Below are 17310 nucleotides of genomic sequence, written 5' to 3'. Positions count from 1 at the left end.
AAAAGACCCTGATGCTGGGAGGGATTGGGGGCAGGAGGAGAAGGGGACGACAGAGGATGAGATGGCTGGATGGCATCACTGACTTGATGGACGTGAGTCTGAGTGAACTCCGGGAGTTGGTGATGGACAGGGAGGCCTGGCGTGCTGCGATTCATGGGGTTGCAAAGAGTCAGACACTACTGAGTGACTGAACTGAACTGAAAAACACTGTTGATGATATATTGAAGAAAATCTTGATTTTGTTACCTTCATCAGAAGAATATTGAATTTTCTCTACCTGGCAGTTACATTATTGGTGAATCTCTCTGTCTTGTGAAGCCTCTTGTTTTAGGCTTTATTAGGGTGAATCTATGGGCTTCCTGACTTTCTGCCTTGCAAGTAATTTATTTCTGTTTTTTGTTTCTTTACAAGTTATGTTTAATCATGACACTATTTCACATTACCTGGCTACCCTATGCTGGTTTTGTTACTTGGTTGCTTTCTTTTTTGCTTGTTTTTATTGTTTTGTTTCTTTTGAAGAATGGTCAGGAGATAGGACTGTGTCTTTGTTATCCTTTTTTATACTATGTTTGAGGCAAGTTAATAAAATTGTTTCAGAGCACACTTAACTCTGAGCAATGAAACTGAATCTGGCTAAGGGATTATACAGATACATATATAAATTTTTTTTTGACTTGGGCTAAGGCAATGGCAACCCACTCCAGTACTCTTGCCTGGAAAATCTCATGGATGGAGGAGCCTGGTAGGCCCCAGTCCATGGGGTCGTGAAGAGTCGGACATGACTGAGCGACTTCACTTTCACTTTTCACTTTGATGCATTGGAGAAGGAAATGGCAACCCACTCCAGTGTTCTTGCCTGGAGAATCCCAGGGACGGCGGAGTCTGGTGGGCTGCTGTCTATGGGGTTGCACAGAGTTGGACATGAGTGAAGCAACTTAGCAGCAGCAGCATGGGCTTCCCAGGTATTCCTAGTGGTAAAGAACCCACCAGCCAATGCAATAGACATAAAAGACACAGCTTGATCCCTGGGTCTGGAAGATCCCCTGGAAGAGGGCATGACAACATAGTCCAGCATTCTTGCCTGGAGAACCCCATGAACAGAGGAGCCTGGCAGGCAACAGTCCACAGGATTGCAAAGAGTTGGATATGAGAAGTGACATAGCATGCCCACATGCAGGGTGAATCTACATTTACTCAGTTTTTCCTATACAAATGTAGCTCCATATTTTGAGGAAGTCTTTTACTCCTGAAACATTGACCCATCTATATTTCACTGGAATTCTTGAGTTGTTTGATATATGAGCTGTTCAGACACTTTTAAAATTTTGATATACATTCATCATTTTTTTTTTTAGTATGCTTTTACTTTCTCGTGTAACAAGAATTTCCAGGCTCATCTCTTCCTTTCCCTGTACCACATCTATAATCAGTCAATGGGAAGTTGGAAATCAGCCATAAGGAGTTTTGTTTCATTTCAGTTACTAATAGTATTTTAAAACATAGATCTGGATATACTTGTATTGATGATGCATCATTCTTTATGGGCCCTTTTCAGGGAAAGAAATAGGAAAAAAAAATTAATGAATTCAAGGGTATTTATACTTCTGGCCATAAAACACTACTCTTAGAATGACCCTGCTGCTATAAACAGCTAAAAAAACTATATATACTTCAACAGGTTTCAGACATTAGAAAACAGCCAGAATAGGACTGTGATTCTTGAGAGAAAGAAGACAAATAAGTAAGACTTCTGCTTGATATACGTTACTTTCTGAAGTCAGTTTTCTGAGCTATGGTGCAGGGAAAGAGAAGCCAAACAAAGCTGAGTAATCTCAATCAGCTGAAGAGCCAGAGTCAGGTGGAAGGAGGTAGAGAAAGATCAACGTGTTGGAAAAAATACTGGGGAGAAGATAGCGCAGAGACAGAGGTTCAGAGAACTATAGCGAGGTCTTCTTGAATATTTATCTTATTATTTATCTGTACATGAATAGGGAAACATTCCATGAAGCTAAACAAATCCTAGAGCTCAAAAATACCAAAAGCAGAAACACAAAGTTAAATACTTTACGAGGCCTTGGGGATAGTACACAACTTTAGAAGTTGAGCCAAATCAACTATAGACTAAAGATTTCTCTGAAGTTGCCTTCACAAGGCTTAATAGCCATCCCCAAGGGATCAAATTTCTTTTAAGCAGCTTACATACATGCTAAATAAACCTCCAAGCTTATTAAAGAAATAAAATCTATTCACCCAACATAAATATCGTAATTTCTAAGATTCAATACAAAATTACTACATATGCAAATAAGCAGGAAAAATAGGATCTATAACCAGCAGGAAAATGAATCAAAAGAAAGAGATGCAGAAATGGCAAAGATGACATTGTATTAAAATAGCTAATGTATATGTCCCAAATGCTCAGAATAAAACAAAACTATGAACATGAGGAGGAGAGAACTAGAAGATAGCAAAAAAGAGCAAAAATTTAAGACTGAAGACTGTAAAACTTTTAGAGTTGCTAAACAATATTTGAAATAAACAGTACACTGGATAATATGAACAGCAGATTAGATGCCACAGAAGAAAGATCAGTGCACTTGTAAACATAGTAATAGAATGGAGCACAGAGGGAATCAGACCTGAAGGTGGAAGAAAAAATATTTGAAGAAATAATGATCAAGAAATATTCTAATTTGAATTCTAACGGTGAATCTGAAGATAGAAGGAGTTAAATAAACTCAATCAGCATAAATATGAAGCAAAGCACATCAGAGTCATATTTTGAAAACCACTGAAAAATTGTTTTAACCTTTAAAATTCAGTATTAATAAAGATTTAGTAAAAACCTTTACGTGTCAATGAACTATGTTGAATCTTTACTAGATCAGTTTGCTTGCCAGAAAATAACACAAGGGTCCAGAGTAGAAAGTAATTACGAGACCAAAGTATAAGAAGTAAGTGCTAAAATAAAGAAATGATAATGTAGACAGTTAATAAGGAGTTATTGACCAATATTTGTCCACTCTAAGGCAATATCTGTTTTCTTCACTCTATTATTTAAATTAATGGATCTTTAACACCTTCATATTTTCTTTGTGAGTTTAGATTTGTGAGGAGCTAGAACTGAGAAAATTCCATGAACATCTATGATATAATGATGTACTATTTTTAACATATCATTTAGCAAGTCATTTAGCCTTCCACAGTGATAAATGCAAAGAAATAGAGGAAAACAATAGAAAGGGAAAGACCACAGATCTCTTCAAGAAAATTAGAGATACCAAGGGAACATTTCATGTAAACATGGGCACAATAAAGGACAGAAATGGTATGGACCTAAGAGAAACAGAAGATATTAAGAAGAGGTGGCAGCAATACACAGAAGAACTATACAAAAAAGATCTCCATGACCCAAATAATACAATGCTGTGATCACTCACCTAGAGCCAGACATCCTGGAATGTGAAGTCAAGTGGGCCTTAGAAAGCATCACTATGAACAAAGCTAGAACAGAATTCCAGTTGAGCTATTTCGAATCCTAAAAGATGATGTTGTGAAAGTGTTGCACTCAATATGCCAGCATATTTGGAAAACTCAGCAGTGGCCACAGGATTAGAAAATGGCAGTTTTCATTCCAATCCCAAAGAAAGGCAAAACCAAAGAATGTTTACACTACCACACAATTGCACTCATCTCACACGCTAGTAAAGTAATCCTTAAAATTCTCCAACTGAGGCTTCAACAGGACGTGAACTGTGAACTTCCAGACATTCAAGCTGGATTTAGAAAAGGTAGAGGAGCCAGAGATCAAATAGCCAACATCCAATGGATCATTGAAAAAGCAAGAGTTCCAGAAAAACATCTACATCTGCTTTATTAACTATGCCAAAGCCTTTGACTGTATGAATCACAACAAACTGTGGAGAATTCTGAAAGAGATGGGAATACCAGACCACCTGACCTGCCTCCTGAGAAATCTGTATGCAAATCAAGAGGCAACAGTTAGAACTGGACATGAAACAACAGACTGGTTCCAAATAGGGAAAGGAGTACGTCAAGGCTGAATATCGTCACCATGCTTCTTTAACTTATATGCAGAGTACATCATGTGAAATGCCAGGCTGGATGAAGCACAAGCTGTAATCAAGATTGCCAGGAGAAATATCAATAACCGCAGATATGCAGATGACACCAACCTTATGGCAGAAAGTGAAGAGGAACTAAAGAGCCTCTTGATGAAAGTGAAAGAGGAGAGTGAAAAAGCTGGCTGAAAACTCAACATACAGAAAATTAAGATCACGGCTTCTGGTCCCATCACTTCATGGCAAATAGATGGGGAAACAATGGAAACAGTGACAGACTTTATTTTGGGGGGTCCACAATCACTGCAGATGGTTACTGTATCCATGAAATTAAGACCCTTGCTCCTTGAAAGAAAATTTATGACCAACCTAGATAGCATATTAAATAGCAGAGACATTACTTTACCACCAAAGTCCATCTAGTCAAAGCTATGGTTTTTCCAGTAGTCATGTCATGAGAGTTGGACTATAAAGAAAGCTGAGTGCCAAAGAATTGATGCTTTTGAATCGTGATGTTGGAGAAGAGTCTTGAGAGTCCTTTGGACTGCAAGGAGATCCAACTAGTCCATCCTAAAGAAAATCAATCTTGAATATTCATTGGGAGGACTGATGCTGAAGCTGAAACTCCAGTACTTTGGCCACCTGATGTGAAGAACTGACTCATTTGAAAATACCCTGATGCTGAGAATGATTGAAGGCAGGAGGAGAATGGGATGCCAGAGGATGAGATGGGTGGTTGGATGACATCAATGACTCAATGGATATGAGTTTGAATAGGCTCTGGGAGTTGGTGATGGACAGGGAAGCCTGGTGTGCTGCAGTCTATGGGGTCACAAATAGACATGACAGAGCAACTGAACTGAACTGAACTATTTTTACCATCTCCTGGAGTTGCTGCAAAATTAACAATGCCACATATATGAAATAAAGAGTCTTGCTCTTTGAATTTGCTCCTTGAGCAATATTGATTTTAAAAATTATATCAATTACACAGTGGCATTTAATGAGTTGAGACTTTTCCAATGATATTAACCCTCTAAAATCATGTATACAAAAGAGGAGTTTTCTAAATACATTTTAAGTTTTCCTTACAGCACAATACTTTTTTTAAAAATCTAAATATGTATGCCTTCCACTATCTATTCACCTACCCATCCATTGATCCATTTAAATTTTTTGAGAAAGCTACATTGATTATAATACCTAATTACTGTGCAATTGTGTAAACTATTCCAAATTAACTAAGAAAACATAAACATGAATATTTCACTTAGCAGTAGTCTAATAGTAATCACAAATCTCATTTACATTAAGTTTTATGAATGTATTTATTCATATCATTTCATTAGAATTTCACAACTGTGTCAGGGAGAAAACTGACATGACTCCCATTTTCAATATGGCAAATATAACTTACAAGGAAAAGAGATTTCCCTAAGGCTCTAGTGGCCAGTATTGGACTTGAAATCAGCTATTTTGGTTGGTCTTCCAGTGTTTTTTCTAATATGATAGAAAATGTCTTTGGAAATAGCTGCAAATTTGAATACTGCCCATATATTGATTATACATTCACTAAAAGTACAAATTTTATCATATTTATATCATTAAATTAAATATACAATTAAATTTAAGTACATGTATTGGTTTTTCTATGTGAGTAAATCTCTTAACATTGAAGTGTTGTCACAAGAACTAAGGAACCACAATAGTAATGAACACTGATTTAGATAGTAAATTAGATTTCTATTGCTACATCATCAGTTGCAAATATAGCAACTTATAATTACATTTTTATCATCTCCCAGTTTTGGTAGGTCAAAAATCTGGCAAGACATAGGTGAAATCTCAGTTCAGTGTATTACAAGCCAAGATCAATGTTTCAGCAGGATTACAATTAAATCTAGGGCTTGGGGTCCTTTTTCATGATTACTAACTATTGGCAGAATTTATTTCCTTCTCATGTTTACCATGTATTTCCTCCCATCTTCAAGGCAACAATAGTAGGTTGAACTTTTCACCTTCTTCAAATCTCTCTGATTTATCTTTATCCACACATCTCTGACTTCCTTTTCTGCTTTTAAGAGCTCATGTGATTGCTTTCTGCCTACCTGGATAATCCCAGATAATCTTTCTATCTTAAAGTCAACTGATCATTAACCTTAATTATAGCTCCAATGTCTTTTCTCCGTGTAAGGTAACATATTCATTGACATAACACCAGGAGCAAAGGTCATGGGGACAAAATTCTGCCTAACATAGAGATACTTCCTGAGAAGAAAGAGCTATCAAATAAATTTCTGTTTGTAAATATACAGCTTTATCTATTTAAATTTAAGCTTTAAATGTTAAAAAGCAAATTGAGATTAAAATTCATTCCAAAAGTATTTATTTGGTGCTTAATTGCACAGTCAAGAAATATATATTTAACACTTGGTGTTGAACAGTACTGGGGCTCTCCAGGTGGTGCAGTGGTAAAGAATCTGCCAGTCAATGCAGAAGACATGGTGATGTGGGTTCGATCCCTGGGACAGGAAGATCCCCTGGAGTAGGAAATGGCAACCCACTCCAGTATTCTTTCCTGGAAAATTAGAAGGACAGAGGAGCCTGAGGGTCTACAGTCCACAGAGTTGCAAAAGTGTTGGACACATCTGAGCAACTGAGCACACACACAAAGAACAGTACTACAAGACAAAAGTCTATCTTCATATCATTCTTTCCCTGGTGGGTAACAATATCTGACAAAGGAATATGCTGGATATACATCTCAAAAATAATCATAGAGTAGAAGTTACTATCTCTCATCCCAAAGAACTCTCCATATATAAAGAGTAATTTCCATACAAATTCCCATGAAAGTGAAAAATACTGTATTGCTGTGGCAAGAGATCATGGTGTATAAAGATAAAACGGCCAAAGACAATCCTAGAAAAGTAAGCAAGAATCAGATCTTTGAAAGAAAGCTTTGAAAAACTGATTCTAAAACAGGATCTTGATCAAACAATTTAAAGGTTTTTTATGGTCTTTTTCTCTTTGTGTAAATTGAAAACAAGCATTAACTCTTCTAAGTCATATTAGGGTTGGGAGATAGGAAGAAAAAGGAAATATCATTGATATTTGTACCCTGTCCAATGATGCTGTTGTTGTTTAGTCGACTCTTTGTGACCCCATGGACTGTAGCCTACCAGGCTCCTCTGTTCATGGAATTCTACAGGGAAGAATGTTGGATTAGGTTGTCATTTCCTTCTCCCTGGGATCTTCCTGACCCAGAAATCAAACACATGTCCCCTACATTGGCAGGTGGATTCTTTACCTCTGAGCCACCAGAAAAGCACTAAATGGTCGAATACATTATAGGTAATGTTAAATAGATAAAGTTAAGTACTTTTGGTAAGTTTCTATTTGTCTATGAAATTGTGTAGTATAGGTAATCACCTGTTTTGTCAATATGCAAATTAAATCTCATGGTCCTTTATCAGATTCATTATCATGAACAAGTATAAATTTTTTCTGTGACCCATGATCAGACCCCAAGAAGATTCTTTAAAATTGCAAAATTGGTGAAAGTAGTATAATTGAAACTATCACTGCAGATGGTGACTGCAACCATGAAATTAAAAGACGTTTACTCCTTGGGAGAAAAGTTATGACTAACTTAGCATATTCAAAAGCAGAGACCTTACTTTGCCAACAAAGGTCCGTCTAGTCAAGGCTATGGTTTTTCCTGTGGTCATGTATGGATGTGAGAGTTGGACTGTGAAGAAGGCTGAGTGCCGAAGAATTGATGCTTTTGAACTGTGGTGTTGGAGAAGACTCTTGAGAGTCCCTTGGACTGCAAGGAGATCCAAGCAGTCAACCCTAAAGGAAATCAGTCCTGAATATTTATTGGGAGGACTGATGTTGAAGCTGAAACTCCAATACTTTGGCCACCTGATATGAAGAGCTGACTCTTTTGAAAAGACCCTGATTCTGGGAAAGATTGAAGGTGGGCAGAGAAGGGGAAGACAGAGGATGAGATGGTTGGATGGCATCACTGACTCAATGGACATGAGTTTGAGTAAACTCCGGGAGTTGGTGATGGACAGGGAGGCCTGGTGTACTGCAGTTCATGGGGTCCCAAAGAGCCGGACATGACTGAGAAACTGAACTGAACTGAACTGATTTCATAATTAGATACATCTGAGCAGTTCTTTTTACTCTTCGAAACACTCTCATGCCATCCTATTGTACTTAATGACAACTTTCTCAAAAGCTCAGAAGATTTTGTATTTTTTACTCTGCCTATTTCTCCAACCTTTTCTCATATCAGTTATACATCCTTTCTGTCTTTGCTACATTAACACTGTCCTTTTTTTTTTTTTAAGTATATAGTGATACATACTTATTTTCACCTCAGAGACTTTTAACATTTTAATCTTCCACACATACTTCAGCCCAATTAACTCATAATGATCATTCAAATTGCAAAACAGTGTTCTCCCTTCTTTTCTTTTTTCTTTTTTTTAAATCATTATTAGGTATAGTGATTTTCTTTCATATAAAAAAGTGGTTTAAAATACCTCTTTATTTTTCTGTGTTGTGGACCATTTTAAATAACATAGTCATGTTCTTATTTTAAAAGTTTGATAAAATTGTCTTTTTTGGTTCCAAGGATTTGGGGAGAGTAGCAGCAGTATTCTTGTATTATTTATTAAATGATGACTTTGCTTCTGCTTTTTTATGTTCCTGCTTTCTGAAAATCTTAGTAGATTGATATTGGATATCGAACATCCTGGGTAAATGCTTTAATTTTTCTGACATCCCACTTTCCATCTCTTTTTTGTTGCTTTTCTACTTTACAGAAACTTTGATCAAATTATTTTATCAGTCTATGGAATTTTACATTTGTGCTATACTATTGAAAACCCTGAAGGTCTTTCTTGTTCTCTAAATGCTTTTATTTATTACTTTTTATTTATTTACTGTCATTTATTGTGATGCTATAACTCTTTTTTCTTATGCAATATTTGCTCTTATTTAGAATGCTAACTATTAAAATTTTTTAATAATTGTCTGCTTTCTTAGTATCTCTCTTTTTCTATTCTTCCCTTTCTCCCTTTCTCTTTCTCATTGTCTGTTTCTTTCAATTGGAGTTTTCCTTCAAGTATATTTTAAGAGTGAAAGTGAATGCAAAATTAAAATTTCCACATATGTATACCTATGGCTGATTCATGTTGATGTATGGCAGAAATCAACACAATATTGTAAAGTAATTATCCTTCAATTAAAAATAGAAAAAAATAAACTTATGGGAAAAAAAATATTCAGGTCTAATGTCCAAATCTAGTCAAACCAAATGTAGGAGATTTTAATCCTCCAAAGTAGTTAATATCTCTTAATTTTATTGCTATATTTTGTCATTTTACTTTCTAGAGTAGTTTCTAAATATTGGAAAGAAATGCATTTACAACACAATTTTCTAAATTGTATGTCTGATCCTTAACATTCTATATACAGAAAGTACATTCCATAGGTGATCAGTTTTCAATCAGCTTCTTGATTAGCAAGGAAGCTAAAAAAGAGGCATATCAATGCTCATGGATCCTCATGTTAAATTTTTGGCTCTATTGAAGTGCAATGAATAAATGCCCCAAATCTTCACCCTTGTCATGGCCACATAGTGAGCATGGTGTTCTTCTTTTCTGACTTCATGACATGATTTTTATACATGTGATTATTCTGGCTAATGGAATACAGGTGAAAGTATCAATGAGTCAATTCTGAGCTTAGACTTAAGAAAATTTTTATTTCCTTCAGAAGAGATCCCTTGGATATATATTAGTCAGGGCTCTCACAGAAACAGAATCAATAAGATGTATGTATATTATTTATATGTATATTTAATCTATATTGTATATAACATTATTATATATAATATTTATAATTCCTTAATATATAATATAGTAGTAGTAGTAGTCAGTCATGTCCAACTTTTTGTGATCCCATGGCTTGTAGTCCACTAGGCTCCTTGGTCCATGGGATTCTATAGGCAAGAATACTGGAGTGGATTGCCATTCCCTTCTCCAGAGGATCTTCTCAACCCAGGGATCAAACCTGGGTCTTCTGAGTTTGACATATAATATATATATAGGGAAACTAGCTCATATGATTATGAAGGCTGATAATTCCTAAGAGCTGCAATATACAAGCCAATAGTTACAAGACTCAAAAAGAATCTATGTTTCAATTGGAGTCCAAAGGCAAGAAAAGACCCATGCCCCAGCTCATCGTAGTCTCAGTGAAGAAAGAGATCCTGCTCACCTTCCAGTGAGCCTTTCTGCTCTACTCAGAACTCCAGCTATAGAAAAGGATATGGCAACCCACTCCAATACTCTTGCCTGGGAAATCCCATGGATGGAGGAGCCTGGTAGTCTATGGTAGGCAATGGTAGGCCATGGGGTCGCAAGAGTCGGACATGACCAAGCGATTTCACTTTCACTTTTCACTTTCATGCATTGGAGAAGGAAATGGCAACCCACTCCAGTATTCTTGCCTGGAGAACCCCAGGGACAGAGGAGCCTGGTGGGCTGCCGTCTATGGGATCACACAGAGTTGGACATGACTGAAGTGACTTAGCAGCAGCAGCAGAACTCCAATTGCTTGAATGAAGATCATTCACATTGGAGAAGGGAATCTGCTTATCCAGTCTATTGATTCAAATGTTAATCCCATCTGAAAATATCCTCACAGACACACTCAGAATTGACCAAATATCTGGCAACCCCAAGCCCAGTCCATTTGACACTTAAATTAACAAATATAGCTGGGTCACTAGGACCTCCACAGCCTAGACCCCAAAGAACATTATTAAAATAGAGCTGTCCAAATCAGGCCTAACCAGGCTGAGAGTCTGAAGCTAAGGATAGCCTATATCATCAAATTCTGGAAATCCACAGAAGTGTGAGAATAAGTTTTTTGTTTATTTTTTGGGGGTGTGTTAAGCCATTGAGTTGTTAGATCAGTTCAGTTCAGTCGCTCAGTTGTGTCCAACTCTTTGCGACCCCGTGAATCGCAGAACGCCAGGCCTCCCTGTCCATCACCAACTCCCAGAGTTCACTCAGACTCATGTCCATCGAGTCGGTGATGCCATCCAGCCACCTCATCCTCTGTCGTTCACTTCTCCTCCTGCCCCCAATTGCTCCCAGCATCTGGGTCTTTTCCAATGAGTCAACTCTTCACATGAGGTAGCCAAAGTATTGGAGTTTCAGCTTCACATCAGTCTTTCCAATGAACACCCAGGACTGATCTCCTTTAGGATGGTCTGGTTGGATCTCCTTGCAGTCCAGGAGATTCTTAAGAGTCTTCTCCATCACCACAGTTAAAAAGCATCAATTCTTTGGCGCTAAGCTTTCTTCACAGTCCAATTCTCACGTCCATACATGACCACTGGAAAAACCATAGCCTTGACTAGAAGACCTTTGTTGACAAAGTAATATCTCTGCATTTTAATATGCTATCTAGGTTGGTCATAACTTTCCTTCCAAGGAGTAAGCATCTTTTAATTTCATGGCTGCAATCGTCATCTGCAGTGATTTTGGAGCTAAAAAAAAGTAAAGTCTAACATTGTTTCCACTGTTTCTCCATCTATTTGTCATGAAGTGATGGGACCACATGCCATTATCTTAGATTTCTGAATGTTGAGCTTTAAGCCAACTTTTTCACTCTCCTCTTTCACTTTCATCAACAGGCTTTTTAGTTCCTCTTCACTTTCTGCCATAAGGGTGGTGTCATCTGCATATCTGAGGTTATTGATATTTCTCCCAGCAATCTTGATTCCAGCTTGTGCTTCATCCAGCCCAGCGTTTCTCATGATGTACTCTGCATATAAGTTAAATAAACAGGGTGCTGATATACAGCCTTGACGTGCCCCTTTTCCTATTTGGAACCAGTCTGTTGTTCCATGTCCAGTTCTAACTGTTGCTTCCTGAACTGCATATAAGTTTCTCAAGAGGCAGGTTAGGTGGTCCTGTATTCCCATCTCTTTCAGAATTTTCCACGGTTTATTGTGATCCACACAAAGGTTTTGTCATAGTCAATAAAGCAGAAAGAGGTGTTTTTCTGGAACTCTCTTGCTTTTTTTGATGATCCAGTGGATATTGGCAATTTGATCTCTGGTTCCTCTGCCTTTTCTAAATCCAGCTGGAACATCTGGAAGTTCACGGTTCATGTATTGCTGAAGCCTGGCTTGGAGATTTTTGAGCATTACTTTACTAGCATGTGAGGTGAGTGCAATTGTGCAGTAGTTTGAGCATTCTTTGGCATTGCCTTTCTTTGAGATTGGAATGAAAACTGACCTTTTCCAGTCCTGTGGCCACTGCTGAGTTTTCCAAATTTGCTGGCCTATTGAGTGCAGCACTTTCACAGCATCATCTTTCAGGATTTGAAATGGGTCAACTGGAATTCCATCACCTCCACTAGCTTTGTTCAAAGTGATGCTTTCTAAGGCCCACTTGAATTCACATTCCAGGATGTCTGGTTCTAGGCGAGTGATCACACCGTCGTGATTATTTGTGTGGTGAAGATCTTTTTTGTACAGTTCTGTGTATTCTTGCCACCTCTTTTTAATATCTTCTGCTTTTATTAGGTCCATACTATTTCTGTCCTTTATTGAGCCCATCTTTCATGAAATATTCCCTTGGTATCTCTAATTTTCTTGAAGAAATCTCTAGTCTTTCTGATTCAGTTTTTTTCCTCTATTTCTTTGCATTGATCCCTGAAGAAGGCTTTCTCATCTCTCCTTGCTATTCTTTGGAACTCTGCATTCAGATGCTTATATCTTTCCTTTCCTTCTTTGCTTTTCGCTTCTCTTCTTTTCAGAGATATTTGTAAGGCCTTCTCACACAGCCATTTTGCTTTTTGCATTTCTTTTCCATGGGGATGGTCTTGATTCCTGTCTCCTGTACAGTGTCACGAACCTCTGTCCATTGTTCATCAGATACTCTGTCTATCAGATATAGTCCCTTAAATCTATTTCTCACTTCCACTGTATAATCATAAGGGATTTGATTTAGGTCATACCTGAATGGTCTAGTGGTTTTCCCTACTTTCTTCAATTTCTTTCATAGTCTGAATTTGGCAATAAGGAGTTCATGATCTGAGCCACAGTCAGCTCCTGGTCTTGTTTTTGCTGACTGTATAGAGCTTCTCCATCTTTGGCTGCAGAGAATATAATCAATCTGATTTTGGTGTTGACCATTTGGTGATGTCCATATGTAGAGTCTTCTCTTGTGTTGTTGGAAGAGGGTGTTTGCTATGACCAGTGTGTTCTCTTGGCAAAACTCTATTGGCCTTTGCTCTGCTTCATTCTGTACTCCAAGGCAAAATTTGCCTGTTACTCTACATGTTTCTTGACTTCCTACATTTGTATCCCAGTCCCTGATAATGAAAAGTAAATCTTTTGGGGTGTTAATTCTAAAAGGTCTTATAGATCTTCCTAGAACTGTTCAACTTCAGCTTCTTCAGCGTTATTGGTGGGGGGCATAGGCTTGGATTACTGTGGTATTGAATGGTTTGCCTTGGAAACGAACAGAGATCATTCTGTCGTTTTTGAGATTGCATCCAAGTACTGCATATTGGACTCTTTTTTGACCATGATGGCTACTCCATTTCTTCGAAGGGATTCCTGCCCATAGTAGTAGATATAATGGTCATTGGAGTTAAATTCACCCATTCCAGTTCATTGTAGTTCACTGATTCCTACAGTGTTGACGTTCACTCTGCCATCTCCTGTTTGACCACTTCCAATTTGCCTTGATTCATGGACCTAACATTCCAGGTTCCTATGCAATATTGCTCTTTACAGCATCGGACCTTGCTTCTATCACCAGTCACATCCACAGCTGGGTATTGTTTTTGCTTTGGCTCCATCCCGTCATTCTTTCTGGAGTTATTTCTCCACTGATCTCCTGGAGCATATTGGGCACCTACCGACCTGGGGAGTTCCTCTTTCAGTATCCTATCATTTTGCCTTTTCATATTGTTCATGGGGTTCTCAAGGCAAGAATACTGAAGTGGTTTGCCATTCCCTTCTCCAGTGGATGACATTCTATCAGATCTCTCCACCATGACCCGCCAGTCTTGGGTGACCCCACATGGCGTGGCTTAGTTTCTTTGAGTTAGACAAGGCAGTGGTCTGTTTGATCAAATTGGCTAATTTTCTGTGATTATGGTTCCAGTGTGTCTGTCCTCTGATGCCCTCTCACAACACCTACCGTCCTATTTGCGTTTCTCTTACCTTGGACGTGGGGTATCTCTTACCTTGGATGTGGGGTATCTCTTCATGGATGCTCCAGCAAAGCACAGCTGCTGCTCCTTACCTTGGTCAAGGTCACCCCTCCTGACCTTGATCGTGGAGTAGCTCCTCTCGGCCCTCCTGTGCCTGTGCAGCTGCCACTCTTTGGACGTGGGGTAGCTCCTCTCGGCCGCCACCCCTGACCTAGTTGTTAGATACATAGTGATAATTAATGTATACTTCTAACATTTCCCTATTATATAACTGGATAGCCAAACATATTTGTGAGAAGGCCAAGCACAATGCCACACTAGTGCATTTAATTTGAAGATCACTACTGATATCTATATGCACTTCTTTATTTTGAGCCTTTACCACATTTGCTGTGTTGGAAAGCACACATGTGCAGTTTTATGTAGGAGATAGTACAAGTATAACTGTCAGTGTATATCCCACATGTGATTGAAAGTAGTGTTTTAAAATGATGAAATAAGCTATTGAAGCACTACTGAAGCAATTTTATTTTTTGTTTTAAATGTGGCATTTCTTTGTAAGCATTTATTTTCTGTTCCTGGTTTTCAGATGTAGTTTCTCCCATAATTTATGTTAAGCCAACCAATTTTCTGTTCCTATACTTGTCATCGCTTAATGGATTTTTGATAAGTGTGTTATGACAACCATTATCTAGTCTTCAGGAATCTGATCTGTCACAAGTGCAGTTCTAAAAATATCAGTTGCAATGTCCCTTATTTCTGCTGCACTTATTACGAAGTCTATGGATGTGTATGCCATGTGTTTCTGACACAGAGTGTTTAATTAACCTGAAGAACATTTGATGATACCTGAACACTATTGGAAGATCTTTGTTAAGATGAAATAAATTTTCTTTTGTGTCAATTACACCTAACCTCAGATACTCATAGGTCAAATTCTCTTTAAGATAAAGTCTAGTAGCAATCAAATCAGAGATTGCAAGCAGATAGACACCTGGGTTTAATTGCTGTGTTTACTACTCTCTAGTCATGTGATAGCAGACAATGCTTTATATCTCCAGCCATTTGTTTCTGCAGCTTAATGACTTGCTTAAAGGTAGCTTATGATGATTAAATGAGATAACAAGTAGCAGATTATTTAAAAGTGGTAAGTTATTCCATAATGGCATTTATTCTTTATATTTTTACTTACAGAGAGCTCTTTTCATATAAAGAGAGGTTCTTAGTGCAATCTTATTTGTGACCTTGCTTTAGAAAAAACTTTTACTACTGAAAATGTCCAGTGGCACCTAACTTGTCAGTCAGTTCAGTAGCTCAGTCATATCCAACTCTTTGTAACCCCGTGGTCCACAGGATGCCAAGCTTCCCTGTCCATCATCAACTTCCGAAGCTTGCTCAAACTCATGTCCATTGAGTCGGTAATGCCATCCCCTCATCTCATCCTCTGCGACCCCTTCTCCTCCTGACTTCAGTCTTCCCCAGCATCAGAGTCTTCTCCATTGAGTCAGTTCTTCACATCAGGTGGCCAAAGTATTGGAGCTTGAGCTTGAGCTTGAGCATTAGTCCTTCCAAAGAATATTCAGGACTGATTTCCTTTAGAATTGACTGGTTTGACCTCCTTTCAGTCCAAGGGACTCTCAAGAGTCTTCTCCAACATCACAGTTCAAAAGCATCAACTCTTCAGCTCTCAGCTTTCTTTATGGTCCAACACTTACTTTCATACATGACTACTAGAAAAACTATAGCTTTGACTAGATGGACTTAGCCAGCAAAGTACTGTCTTCTCTTTTTAATATGCTGTCTAGGTAGGTCACAGCTTTTCTTCTAAAGAGTAAGTATCTTTTAATTTCATGGCTACAGGCATCATATGCAGTGATTTTGGAGCCCTCAAAAATACAGACTGTCACTGTTTCTATTGTTTCCTCATTTATTTGCCATGAAGTGATGGGAATGGATGTCACAATTTTAGTTTTTTGAACGTTGAGTTTTAAGCCAGCTTTTTAAGTCTGCTCTTTCACTTTCATCAAAAGGCTCTTTAGTTCCTCTTCATTTTCTGCCATAAGGGTGGTGTCATCTGCATATTTTAGGTTATTGATATTTCTTCCAGCAATCTTGATTCCAGCTTGTGCTTCATCCAGACCAACATTTCACATGATGTACTCTGTGTAGAAGTTAAATAAGTAGGGTGACAATATACAGTCTTGATGTACTCCTTTCCCAATTTGGAACCAGTCTGTTTTTTCATGTCTGGTTCTAACTGTTGCTTCTTGACCTGCATAAGATTTCTCAGGAGGCAGGTAAGGTGATTTGGTATTCCCATCTCTTCAAGAATTTTCCACAGTTTATTGTGATCCACACAGTCAAAGATTTTTGCATAGTCAATAAAGCAGAAGTAGATATTTTTCTGGAACTCTCTTGCTTTATCTATGAATTAACAGATGTTGGAAATTTGATCTCTGGTTCCTCTGGCTTTTCTAAATCCAGCTTGAACATATGGTATTTCTCAGTTCACTGGGGAAGAAAGTCTTCCTCAGTGATCAATGCAAAGAAATAGAGGAAAACAATAGAATGGAAAAGACTACATATCTCTTCAAGAAAATTAGAGATACCAAGGGAATATTTCATGTAAAGATGGGCAGAATAAAGGATAGAAATGGTATGGACCTAACAGAAGCAGAAGATATTAAGAAGAGGTAGCAAGAATACACAGAAGAACTATACAAAAAGGATCTTCATGACCGAGATAACCATCATGGTGTGATTACTCACCTAGAGCCAGACATCCTGGAATGCAAAATCAAGTGGGCCTTAGGAAGCATCATAATGAACAAAGCTAGTGGAGGTAATGGAATTCCAGTTGAGCTATTTCAAATCCTAAAAGATGATGCTGTGAATGTGCTGCACTCAATATGCCAGCAAATTTGGAAAACTCAGCAGTGGCCACAGGACTGGAAAAGGTTAGTTTTCA

Source organism: Bison bison, unplaced genomic scaffold (genome assembly GCF_000754665.1).
Source record: "Bison bison bison isolate TAMUID 2011002044 unplaced genomic scaffold, Bison_UMD1.0 scf7180017864149, whole genome shotgun sequence".
NCBI classification, from domain to species: Eukaryota; Metazoa; Chordata; class Mammalia; order Artiodactyla; family Bovidae; genus Bison; species Bison bison.
The sequence above is the reverse complement of the archived record's forward strand: the minus strand, read 5'-3'. Positions refer to the sequence as shown.